Here is a 14,235-nt window from a genome sequence, read left to right on the forward strand (position 1 = left end):
CATATATTGATACTATATGCCAGACCCCATGCTGGGACATGAGAATAATGACGTGACCCAGATGCGCAGGTCCCTGCCTTCAGGCTCATTGTGGTTGCGGGAGAAGAAAGGCAAATAAACAGCAAGGTAAGTACAGTCTGAAAAGGACTGTGATGAGGGGCAGCTAATCCAGACTTGTGAATCAGGGAAAGCTTCCTAGAAAAGTGATGTCACCACAGGGACCTGAAGGATGAATATGGCCAAGGGAAGAGTGATGAGGGAAACAGTCAGGAACAAGTGAAACGGCCATAGGAAAAGTCCCCAGGCCATTGCATAAACACGGAAGGAAGTGAATGAAAGTGGAATGACTGGACCTCCGTGTTTGAGCCTGGAGTGGTGAGCCATGAAGGTGGAAAGTCAGACAAGGGTCAGAATCCTTCTAGGCCACATGAAGGCATTTGGCATTTATCCTAAAGCTGACAGTAATGATCAGATTTCCATTTTGGAAACATCACTCAGGCTCCATGTGGAGTGAGGCCTGGAGGGCAAACCTGGAAGCAGGGAGACCAGTTAGGAGACTAACAGGTGATGGTGGCTGGAGGAGAAGAAAAGTGCAAGGACTGGGAAGATGATTTAGATGTTCCCACCCGGGACATCACGGCTGGAGGTCAGTAGGGTCGGGGGGTTGGAGTGGGTGGGACAAGCCAAAGCTTGTACAGCTGAGGAAGAAAGTAAATGCAGTCACTGAGAAAATGAAATCCACAATGGGGGGCTGGAGAAGAAGAGATGAATTCTGGATGGAGACATGAAGTTTAAGGTGTTGTTCTGGAAGAAGGTGGGTGAACTTGTCTGGAGCTCAAGAGAAAGGATGGGTAGAGAGGGCAATCTGAAAGTCATAAACGGTCATTAAAGCCATTTATGGGGATGGATGAGATTGCCGAGGGATAGGGTACGGGGAAGAGGGCTTGCAACGGGACTCTGGGAGGCACTACACCTAACTGGAAAAAAGAAGGCAGGCACTCGTAAGGCAAACCAAGAAAGAGTAGCCAGGGAGATGTGGGGAAAACCAGGACCTTGCTGTAATATAGATACTAAATATTGATATTGTTTTAATAAAGGGAGTAGCAAACAAAGCCTCGTTTCTTATTCCCAGTTCCTCCTTCCCCTTCCAGAGAAGGATGGCCCCCAGGACACTGGGAGGGAACTTACTCTACTAGTTACTAGTGGAACTGGTCATGCATTGCCCCATAGTGTTGCCCAAGCTGCATCAACAAAGTGCTAGCGTTGGTACACATCATTAAGTAAAACTGGATGATGAAATAATGGGAAGAAATGCACATGCTTAGGACAAGGACGTCCCCCTGAGGCAGGAGATAGATAGCCCCCCCTCCCGCACCCTCCCCGCCCATGGTAAACAGCTGGAGTTTGTTCCCTGTGGACCGATACTCCAATATGAAAATAGCAGGACAATTGAGAGAGGAGGCTGGGCCCTGCCCAGATAAGAGATAAGAGACCACATATTTCTCATTCTCAAAGTCAAGGAGACCTTCCCGACTAGAAAGCTCCTTGGAGGTCAAAAGGGAAGTGATGCTAAGCTACCCATAGGCCTCTTCTCTGGAATCCATCTTAGCTGAGAGATGCGAGAGCACACATGGGAGGATCCTGAGATATACCAAATATAGACTCAGAACCAGGCAATTTAAAATGATTGGCCAAAGGAAACCTGGAAGAAATGCCCCATATAAGTGATTTAAACTACCATGAGGGCACGACTCTTTCTCTGGGTCCGCCTGTGTGTCTATCCACCCGTACGGTACTCTTTTTCCTCCTAATAAACACTTTGTTTCACTACTCCCTGTCTTTGTGGGAATTCTTTTCTGCAAAGCTGAAGGGCCATGGCCTTGTCACTGACCACTGGTCTAGTGGCTAGGATTCAGCTTTCTCACTGCCGTGACCCAAACTCAATCTCTGGCCAGGAACCGAAACCCTGCTTCAAGCCGCTGCAGGCCGAGGCCACCTGGGATCACCCCTACGTCACGCCCAGCTGAGGATTTTACTAGTACCTTGGTTAGGTGGGACTGGCAGTTAATTCCAGGACACCGTGGGCATTATTCCAGTTTGATGGTTGAACAGTATACAGTTAACTATTTAGTTCATTAGCCCGGGTTACTGAGTGCCTACCATCATATTTCCTCTCTCTTCAATAGCCTGTGGGTACAAAAGGGACCACAGGAAGGATAATGGTTTATGTTTCAAGTCCCCCAACCTCTTAAGCCCCCTCTGAGGTACCCCTCCCCGTCCCCACAAGCCTCTCTCTCCCCGCCCCCTCCACTTTCCCTCTCCCTCTCTCTTCTCTCCCCTCACCTACAAGCTCTGGGCCTTCCAGTTTCCAGGAGAGTCCAGAGATTACCCTTCTGCCTTCCTCACTGCCAATGGTGTCCCTGGTAACGAGGCCGCTTTCCTCTCTAATTCGCAATTCTTTAAAGACTGCGCGTAGAGGCCCTCCTCCCTCAACCAGGAAAAAACGTCCTTCTCCCAGCACTGTGCGCCCACCCTCGGCGGCCCTCCGCCCGCCTGAAAACAGTTCCTTAACTTACCCTGGCAACCCCACTCTGCAGGGACACAGTCCCCAAGGACCAATCTCCGCGTGGCAGCATCCTCACTGCCTAGCGCATCAACCTGTCCTGCTGTCCTGGGACAGAATCTAGGAGCGTGGGGACTGGGAGACAGAGTTGGGAGAGACACTTAACTTCTTTTGTACTTCTGATTGTTTTATCATGTACAAAAGAAAGAATACGGGTAATACGCTCGATTTCTTTTTCAACGAAATCAAAATTAAAACTGTACTAAGGGCACAGAACTATCTAGTAAACTGTGAGGAACGCACGGAGCCCAGTTCTGCCAGGCTGCCCCCGACTGTGCCTGATGTGCTCCACGGCCACCCTCTTGTTACAGGGGTTCCGGCCTGAGAATGGCCGGGGTGCCAGGGGCCCTCACCCCTGTGCAGTTCCTCTCCCCTCCTCGGGACTGGGGCGGAGGTCAGGAACTCAGCCCGGAGCCCACCTATGCGCAGGCGAGGGGCTGCGGGGACGCTGCGGCGCGTGGCGCGACTGCCCCAGCGGGCGCCCAAGGGAGGAGCGCGCCTCCCACCGCGCCGCACTTTCTTTTCCCGCCTCGCCCTGGAGGTCCGGCCTCGCAGCTCGCCCGGGAGAGTGTCCAGACGAGGTGGTGTACCCGCCCCTCCTGGGTCGTTTGTATCCTCAGCGCCTGGCACCACACCAGATTCGGGAGGCAGAGGCTGCGCGGGGGAGGAAGCTTCGCGTTCTGCGTGGGTGCCCAAAGCTAGGCCCCAGCACGGCTGTGCCCTCTTATGCCACGCCCGCCCGGGCGAGGGCAGGCCGGCCCCACGTACTCAGAGGTTACACGCCTTATCTGGGGAAATGAGGAGGGAGATAGATGAATCACTGATGGATGGACTGATTCTTAGATCTTTTCTGCGTGCACTATTTCTTCAGCTCCTTCTAAGCACTCGGGAGGAATCGGCGAACAAAACAAAGCTCCCCGGCGCTCTCAGATCTAGAGTGGGAGGTGGCAGTGACCTGATTAGTTCATATATTGATGTTTAGCCCTAAGTGTCTACACCACCTCCTCCTACACCCTATTCAAAGCAAACTTTCCTTGACAAATTGGTCTCCATTGTGCACCAAGGGAGCCAGCAAGTGGCAAAAGCATGTTGATTGGGGGAGGGTGTGGGCAGGAAGAGGTATGAGGTTGGGAAACACAATGCCTACGTTAAGCAGAGACATTTTTTTCATTCGTAAAACATCATTTATCATCATCATTGGGGCTTCTCAAAATTTCCTAAGTGCCCCAACCTCTTTTTTAGTCGCTAATATTTGAAAAGAAAGAAAGGATGGCAGTTTCATTCCGCAAGGTCATAAAAACACTTCTATTCACTCGTTATTTAACAGTTTCTGGCAAGATGGTTGAGATGCCAGATGTGGTGACAGTTCGTCAGAAGAAAAAGCACAAGTTTGAAAGGCAAATGATAGGGATACATGAATGTCCTCAATGGGAATAACAAGGTTTAATGACCAGACAATAGTGCCCCAAATGTCCAACTAACAGGAAGCATGGAGCAATGACAAAGGAATCAAAACCAGAGCACCGCCAGACAAGAGGAACTCCAAACAGGCCCTTCCCAGGCATGTTTCTTTTCTTTCTTTCTTTCTTCCTTCCTTTCTTTCTTTCTTTCTTCCTCTTGTGATGAAAACTTTTAAGATCCACTCTCTTAGCAACTTTCAAATATACAATACAGTATTATTAACTGTACCCCCATGCTGTACATTAAATCTCCATGACTTATTTATTTGATAGCTGGGAGTTTATATTTTTTAACCCTCTCCTCTCATTTCACCCGCCCCCTCTCTGGTGACCACCAATCTGTTCTCTCTATCCATGAGCTTGGATTTGTTTGTTTTTAGATTCCACATATAAGTGGGATCGTACGGTACCTGTCTTTCTCTGTGTGACTTATTTCGCTTAGCATAATGCCCTCAAGGTCCATCCATGTTGTTGCAAATGGCAAGATTTCGTTCTTTTTTATGGCTGAATAATATTCCATTGTATGTCTATACACTGCATTTTCTTTGTCCATTCATCCATTGACAGACACTTAGGTTGCTTCCATATCTTGGCTATTTTAAATAATGCTACAATGAACATGGGGCTGCAGATGTCTTTTCTAATTAGTATTTTTGTTTCCTTTGGATAAATACCCAGAAGTGAATTGTTGAATCACATGGTAGTTCTATTTTTAATTTTTCGAGGAACCTCCGTATGGTTTTCCATAGTGGCTGCACCAATGTAGATTCCCACCAACAGTGCACAAGTGTTCCCTTTTCTCCACATCCTTGCCAACACTTGTTATTTCTTGTCTTTTTGATGACAGCCATTCTGACAGGTGTGAGGTGATATCTCATTGTAGTTTTGATTTACATTTCCCTGATGATTAGTGACATTGGACACCTTTTCATTTACTTGTTGACCATCTGCGTGTCTTCTCTGGAAAAATGTCTATTCAGATCTTCTGCTCATTTTTAAATCTGATTGTATTTTTTTTACTATTGAGTTGTATGAGTTCTTTACATATTTTGGATATTAATACCTTATCAGATTTATGATTTGCAAATATTTTTTCCTATTCGGTTGGTTGTCTTTAACCAGTCATTTTTCTTAAGCTGCAAAGCAGAGTAGTTTGTGCTGTATTTAGTTGCAGGACTTTTTTTGTCTTTTTTTGTAATTTGACACTACCTGCTCATTTAAGTGACATCCTGTGTGAAACCTACATTCACACACAGAATTTATATGCAGACAAAACAGCATACCATGATTTACCTGTAGACAGAGTCAAGTTCAGAAAATTACTATCAATGATCCTACCAAACTCAATACCCTCTTTTTGTAACAAATACTTTGTAAAGGTCCTTTACTATCTTGAACTGAAATTCATAGATAATATAATCTGTCTACATACATGATTGCAAAGACTAGAGATAGATAGATGATAGATAGATAGATAGATAGATAGATAGATGACACTATAATATCTGTCAATGCCTCCCAGCCAGAGACCCTCAGGAACACACTTACAGTTGAATAAGTTAAATCTATTGCTCTTTGCAAGGAGGGAGAATATGCACCACAGGGAAATGTGGTAGAAGGGACTTGGAGGATTTAGGTTTGTGTTAGGTGACTTTCAGGAGGATTCATGGAAGTGGTGCTTTGCTTTGGATTAGATGCTGTTGAGAAGTGGGAATCATTCTATAGTTGGCTCTTTTGATAAATGTGACCCAGAAGGAGGGTAGATTAGAGTAAGACTAAAGGTATCATTGTAAAGGAGCAGCAGACACCTGTACTAGCCAAGATAGGGAGATGTTTAGTCATTTCTCTGGTTTGGACCACGTTCACATTCATCTGTGTTCAGACATGATTACAGAGTGTTCTTATTTTTATCTAGATCCATCAAGGTCTCAGAGTGGCTTCGTCTCATACTGGCGATCTGTGAAATTGTTGATGTGCAACAGGAGAACACAATGCTGAGCAGTGAGTGCCAGGCCAACTCCCAGGTGTCATGGATGGCTTTTCTCATTTTCATATCCTAAGTGAAATTAAAAGGAGAGATAAAAATGATCCATAATGAAATAATGTACATTTCGATATATAAATGCTCCAGCATAACTATATTAGAATACATAATAGAGTCAGATGATTGCATTTCCTTATATAAGTCATTTTGGATTTAAAAGTAAAAATATTGGAAGTGTTTCCTTACAATAAATGCAGAAGAATGAAAGAGAGTGGTTCCAATTATCATCAGAATTTAAATTAGTGTTAAGATATATAATAACACACCAGGCTCATTTGTATATGATAAGAGAAGGAAGGAATAACCTTAATGGAAACAGGAATAACATGTTAAGCAAATTATAGGCTGTCAAGGAAGAAAACATAAAGAACAATATTCTCATGACATTAGCCTTAATTGTGAGTAGTGAAGAAAAAAAAACCTTTTTGTATGACATGGAGGAAAAGAGTGATGAAATATCTCAGAGATCATATCTCCTGTCTTGAAATTTCAATACTTATTCAGTGCATGCATACTAGTATTTAAAAAGACCTTGACGATCATATACAATAAACCCAAAGATAATGCATATTTTAATATAATGGGATTCTCTCCAGGCCCCTGACCAGCCCTTGTTGCCAAACCTGAGTCTCAAACTGAGGCAGACTAAAAGGATAATAACACTTACCCTACAGGGTTGGTGCTATGATTAAAGATAATGTTTGGTAGTGCATACAACTCAATAACAAAAAAACAAACAACACAATCAAAAAATGGGCAGAAGACCTAAATAGACATTTCTCCAAAGAAGGCTTACAGATGGCCAATAGGCACATGAAAAGATGCTCAACATTGCTAATTATTAGAGAGATGCAAATCAAAACTACAATGAGATACCACCTCACAGCAGTCAGAATGGCCATCATTTAAAAGTCTACAAATAATAAATGCTGGAAAGGGTGTAGAGAAAAGGGAACCCTCCTATACTGTTGGTGGAAGTGTAAATTGGTGCAGCCACTATGGAAAACAGTATGGAAGTTCCTCAAAAAACTAAAAATAGAGTTGCCATATGATCCAGCAATCCCACTCCTGGGCATACATCCAGACAAAGCTATAATTCAAAAAGATACATGCACCCCAATGTTCATAGCAGCACTCTTTACAATAGCCAAGACATGGAAGCAACCTAGGTGTCCATCGACAGATGGATGAATGGATAAAGAAGATGTGGTACATATAGACAATGGAATACTACTGATACTAAGTCATATAAATGAATGAAATAATGCCATTTGCAGCAACATGGATAGACCTAGAGATTATCAGATTAAGTGAAGTAATCAGAAAGAAAAAGACAAATACCATATGATATTGCTTATATATGGAATCTAAAATATGACACAAATGAACGATTCTATGAAACAGAAACAGATTCAGACATAGAAAACAGACTTGCGGTTGCCAGGGAGGAGGGTAAGGGGGGAGGGATGGATTGGGAGTTTGGGACAAGTAGATGCAAACTATTATATATATGTATAACTGAACCACTTTGCTCTACACCAGAAACTAACACAACATTGTAGAGAATTCCCTGGCAGTCCAGTGGTTAGGACTCTGTGCTTTCTCTGACGACGGCATGGGTTCAACTAAGGTTGCACAAGCTGCGGCAGCATGGCCAAAATAAATAAATAAATAAATATTTTAAAAAATTGTGACTCAACCATGCTTCAATAAAATAATTTTTTTAAAAAAAGATAATGTTTGGAACATGTATAGTTCATGGTGCTCTAAAGCTAGCCATTGTCATTAATTTAGTCTTTGGGCCCCGTGCGCACGCACACGCGCGCACACACACACACACACACACACACACAAAGATGGAGAGATAGGATGTGTGCTTGCTTGAGTCTCCATGATTACATGGAAGGTGCTTGATTGAGTGTGTGTGGTCGAGTTTGCAGGAGAATCCCAGGCGACGCTGTTGCAGGCTTTTGACAGTGCAGGCCGGGTATGGGGGGATCACGGGAGATGGAGAGGACAGGTTGAACATAACTGAGTTGGAGCTTGCTCAGTTGGGTATGTGGATACTTGTGTACAACATGCTTCAATACATTTACCTTTGTGCCTTTTTTTGATAGTACAGACCTCTGGAAAAATAGTTTTTATTAACATCGCAAAAATGCAGGGACTTCCCTGGTGGCCCAGTGGGTAAGACTTTACACTCCCAATGCAGGCGGCCCGGGTTCAATACCTGGTCGGGGAACTAGATCCCTCATGCATGCCGCAACTAAGAGTCCACGTGCCACAACTAGGAGTCCGCATGCTGCAGCTGAGACCCGGCAAGGCCAAAATAAATAAATAATTTTTTTTTTTAATTGCAAAAACTGCAGCCCTACATTTTACATGCTTGACTTTTGGACCCCATTTATTTCACTGTGGCCTGGGGTTCTTTCGCTTCATCGGGTGGTGGAGAATAGAAGCTGAATTAGAAGAGAAGACAAGAGGTCTTGGAGAAGTTAGCATTGGGACTGTATCAGAGTAACAGTGAAAATCCTGAAAACCTGCAAGGAATCCAAAATAAATAAAAGAAAACACAATTTTCTTTGCATTGTGCTAAACATCTGTTGCTAATTTTTTTTTAATGGCCTACAAACCTATGTTGTCAGCAAATTATAGCTGAGGCTCAATCTGTGGCACATACAGTGATATTGGAAAAGGGAATTATTGTTTCTATGAAATCATTTTCAAGGGTTTCGTTTTACTATCAATGCCTCTGTATCAATTGTCATTAACTTTGAAAATAAATTTCCTCTGTGGCTTTTTTATCCCTTAACCTCATCCATGTGAGCAGAGCGCTTCCTTGTCCCCCAGGGGGCTCTCGTCCACTAGAAATCAAAATTTCCTAGCCTGATCCCAACTCACAGCTGATGTTCAACAGCTTTCACCATCTCTTTGATTTTTCTTAGAACAGTATCATCAGAATTCAGTGGAATAAAAATAACATTTCAGTTGGATTTTTTCCTATCATCGTTCTAATAACCTATCGTTTGCTGGTAATTTGACTTTTTTTCCCCTACAATGTGTTGCTTACCCTATTTTGCAAGCCCTTATTTTATTTCAAAATTCCAGCTTTCAAACTTTTCCTTTAAATCTCAGAAGTATGATAAGCTATCAATTTTATAAATGTGTTTCTTTGTAAAATCTTCACTTTATCTTGATGGGGGGGTCACTGTTTTTTAGAAAAGAACTGCAGAGTTGGCATGTTCGCAAGGGTTCAACGTGGGCAGATACAAAACCAAGTTTTCAATATTCAGCTGAATATTGTTGACTCTTTTCCTTTATATTTGACATTTTGTCATACAGGCCAAATCACTATGTTCCTATGTAAATGCAGAATCACCATGAAGATGACAGTTAAAAGGCGGACAGATTTGGTGACTCCAATAATACAAGAGGATTGCCGTCAGCAACTTCTCAAAATGGTGAACTCTGAAATAAAACAGTACAATCTTTCCTTGATGTATGCTGTTGTTGCTTCCCAGGAAATCTGCTATTTAACTAAACCTTGCCAATAAAACAAAAAAACATAGAAACACTTTGTGTTCGTTTGTAAAATGGAATTAGTTCTGGGCTCAAATAATTATAAGCAGGTTTTTCACCTACCTAATTCCAGGTTCAGTTAGATTCTAGAATTGGATCATTATAAACAGGTTTTTCACTTCTATTTAAAAGTCCTGAGGGACACAGGAGAAATCTTTTGTTGTGCCAGTGTGGCCCCACTAAATGCCGGCAGTAACCCCTATTCATTATGATCAAAAAAAAAAAAAATACAAATTTCCAAAATTCTCTGGGGAGCAGTAGCGCCCTGCAGAGGACCATTAATTTTTATGAAGATACAATTGCACATCTGTGGTTTATGATCTAAGTTACACCTGATTTACATAAAAATATGGTCACTCAAACATGATCAGGGCTGTTTTAAGAGCTTTATGAGGCTCAGTCCCTTACTTTGGAGGCCCTACCTTAATTATATCAAGCATTTAAAATGCACCCTCATCCTACAGTAAATATACTAATAGCAAGACTGGCTATGTGCCATGCACCATTCTAAGTATTTTACAACAACCTTCTGAAGTAGGCACTATTATTATTCCCATTTTGCAGATGAGGAACAGGCGCAGAGAGGCTCAGTGACTTGCCCAAAATCACACAGCTCCTAAGTGGGGGAGCCAAAATATTATACAAAGCTAGGCACTCTGATGCGGACATACTATGGCCTGTGTAACTCTTGTAGAGTTTGTATTTAAGAATAATTTAAGACATCACTTATGAGTTAGTTGAGTTGCAGATGACTTAACCTTTGTCAATTTCAGTTGTGAAGTTTTTGTTTAGTGTTTTGAGCCAATCATTTAATTTGAGGTCCAAACATCCTTGTAAGGTCCTTAAAAGGCCCCCAGACCTCATACTAAGCCTGCACTGTTGAAAGCCTACAACAGCACCTTCCATGCAATCAGGGAGACCCACAGCAGCACTCACCTTCTCTCTCCTGGTTTTTAGTGTGTAGCTTCTAGAGCACCATGATCCATGCAATTGTTATCTCTAATTTTAGCACCCACCCTGTAGGATAAGTGTTATTATCTCAATTTATGGAAGAGGAAACTGGTATCAGAATAAGTGACTCATTCAATGTTCACATTGCCTAAGAAATGACAGAGCTGAGAATTCAGTCCTGGTCCTTAGGGGTCCAAAGTCTCAGCCCCTGTGATCTCAGTTTGGGCCCCATGGGGTTTTCCTGTCTCTTTGCCTAACACTCCTTCCCTATTAATGGAACCTCAGCAGGTTTCCAAATGTCCTGCCACCCAGTTCCCATCAGCAAGAGGCACAGCTACTAGTTCTTTCCCTACAGCCACTGTCATCCCATTTCAGAGCCAATTAAGCCCTCAGACTCTCATTAGAGCAAAGCCAACTACAGAGGTTGTTCTGGATGGGGAACTCCAGAAGACGATTTTCTCAATGCCAGACCTCACCTGCTCCTCTTTTCCTGGGCACTAAAATCACCCATCACTTCTCCTGACCATGCTTTTTTTTTTTTTTTTTTAAACAAAAAAATTTTATTGAAGTATAGCTGAATTATAATGTTGACCATGCTTCTTAGAGTTCCCTTTCCCCACAACCCCAGAGGCCATGACTGCACCAAATTTCCCCTCAGCCTGGTTGCCTGAACCCCCGAGGGTCCAAAGAGCATGGGGAGCAGACGTTACCAGCTGGTTCCCCTCGCTCGAGACTGAGATGGACTCCACGGGCCCTTCACCTGGAGGCCTCCGAGAATGAGGCTGAAACAACCAAATTTTATTGGGCATGTGGTAGAGAGAGCTGAGAGAAGCTAGGGTGTGGGGACCCAGGAAGAGAGAAGCAAACAAGAGATCCCTTGCAGAGCCAGAGAGAGGGATCGTGCATGTGCACAAAAACAAGAGAGAGAAACTCAGTCCCTGCCTTTCTGGTCCCCAAATCCTCCTGAGGTCTCCTACCATTCCAATCCTTAGGCCTCATGAAATCTGCCAGTATCCTTCCAATAGACTCCTTTCTTGCAACCAAAGGTCCCTGCATCACCTGCTGAGCCCCACTGCAGCCTCAGGTGCTGAACCCCAGGGCGGGAGCAAAAAGGACCAACTCATCAGTCCCAACCCGCTCACCCCCATCCGGATCTGGGATCTGGCAGGTGGTGGCACTTAAGTGAGTTTTCTGAGGGCCTGTCACCTATTCACCTCTGAGTCACAAACACTCCAATAAATGATATGGAATTGAGAGTATGAGAACAATCTATTAAATATAAAAGATAGCAATGCCATAAAGGCTGGACTAACTCTGAAAAAAAAGCTAGAGGCTAGGAGACCAGAAATTTCAGTACAAAGTGAAGATGTTCCAAAATGAGACTAGGAAAAATTTGACAAAACATAGCATTTTCAAAGAAACACTTATGGAGTTTAATCGCAGAACTGCTGCAAAGGGCAGAGAAAACCTTCAAAAGTTTATTCCAAGGGAAAAAAAATAAAGAGGAACCAAATTGGGATAGGTGTTGGGACAGTAGAAATGAAAGGGTTAAGGGTGTGGAGTTTGAATCTTAATGCGGCAGACATAAAAATAGGATATAGAAGAGAACTTGCATATGATAAATACATTTGGGAACTATCAACTTGAAACCATGAAAATAGATGTATTCTACCTGAAAATAAGTACGGTGTGGTTTGTAATATGTTTTAAGGTTACCAACATTTGGAGAATGTGATGAACAGTATAAATCTTCTTCCCAGGTAAAAAAAAAATACTCATAACACAAAAATATACATAATTTTGCACATAATTTCAGGAGGTACTCAGACTCCAAATACAGTAAAGACAGTCGGAAATTTATAGACAATGAGCAGAGTGAGGAGGTCAGTGGATAAAAAAATTACTAAGAATAATTTGATTGGATATCAAGGGTAGAAGTATTCTTGGTAGGCAAGCCAAAGTGATCAGATACCAAGGATAGGGGTATTCTCAAAACACTAACTTAGGGTTTCCCTGGTGGCACAGTGGTTACGAATCCGCCTGCCAGTGCAGGGAACACGGGTTCGAGCCCTGGTCTGGGAAGATCCCACATGCCGCGGAGCAACTAAGCCCGTGCGCCACAACTACTGGGCTTGTGCTCTAGAGCCCGCAAGCCACAACTACTGCAGCTTGTGCACCTAGAGCCCGTGCTCTGCAACAAAAGAAGCCACCGCAATGAGAAGCCCGCGCACTGCAACGAAGAGGAGCTCCCGCTCGCGGCAACTAGAGAAAGCCCACACGCAGCAACGAAGACACAACGCAGCCAAAAATAAATAAATTTATTTTTTTAAAAAATAAATAAATAAGCTAACTTAGTAGATTCTTTGCTAAAACAGGGCCTTAACTGGGGTGCTCTACCTTATAGCCCCTCCAGGATGCCCCAAGTCTAGCCCCACTGTAGACCCTAGCCCACTTTGCTCTAGCTAAGCCCTGTCTGTTGACTGCCTGAATCTGCTCCCTGAGGTCCTCCTTTCCATGTTCACTTTGCCACTTCCAGACTCTGGGGACTCAGCAGTGACACAGATGGTTCAAGGCCTGCCCTGCCCCACCCACTGGATGGTACCTCTCAGTTCAGAGGCTTATCTATTTACCTGAGCTTGCTGGGCCCGCATAAGGGAACATCACACAACCAATAAAGTGATGATCGCCTGAGGATCTGGAAATATAGTCACAAATCTACGTCATGGAGAGCAGGTATGTAGATACTCTTGTAACTAGACATGTCTCCACAGGAAACAGTCTAGTAAGCAACATGGCTGAATTTTCTTTCTGTCTCTTTTTTGGCTTAAACATTGTTCTGGTTTTCCTACTCACCAAAACTTGTATGAATTTCACAGAGACAATGATAAAGAAAGCAGACACCAAAGAGCAGATACTATATAACTCCATATACATGAAATTAAAAACAAGGAAAACCAGTCTATGATGATAGGAGTCAGAATAGTGGAATTTCTGTGTTGACTGGGAATAGAACAAGAGAGCCCTCTGGGATGCTGGAAATGTTCTCTCTTGATCTGGGGCGTGATCATGTGGGTTTATACATATGCAAAACTTTCTCAAGTAGTACCCTTAAGATTAGTGCACTTAATTGCATATAATTTATACCTCGATTAAAAGGCACAAAAACATTTATTATGGGTTCTTCCCTTCCACAACAGTATTTCCTAACTGGGTATACGTTTCCCCTTGCTGATCTGTCTTCTGGAATTCCTGGGTCCTTTTCCTCTTCCCTGAGCCTGGAGATTTTCCTTTCTGGAAGCTCTGTCTGGAGCTGAGAGCTACCAAATGGAGTTAAAATACTCTCAGTCAAGGGACTCCAGGTTCTCTGTTCCATGTGCCAGTTATCAGGTTATTGCCTTTCAGCTCCAAAACTGTTCCTCGGTGATAATGCACCTGGACCTTAAAATATTTCTCCTTTGCCAGCTGGCCAGATGCTAAGCTTTCTCAGTAGTGGGCTCTGGAAAGAGACTGGGGGAGGAGGGGGCCAGTTTTCCAGGTTCCAGTGTGCTCCCCTGGGCAGCCTCCCGCAGCATGAGGCT

Source organism: Eubalaena glacialis, chromosome 6 (assembly GCF_028564815.1).
Source record: "Eubalaena glacialis isolate mEubGla1 chromosome 6, mEubGla1.1.hap2.+ XY, whole genome shotgun sequence".
NCBI classification, from domain to species: Eukaryota; Metazoa; Chordata; class Mammalia; order Artiodactyla; family Balaenidae; genus Eubalaena; species Eubalaena glacialis.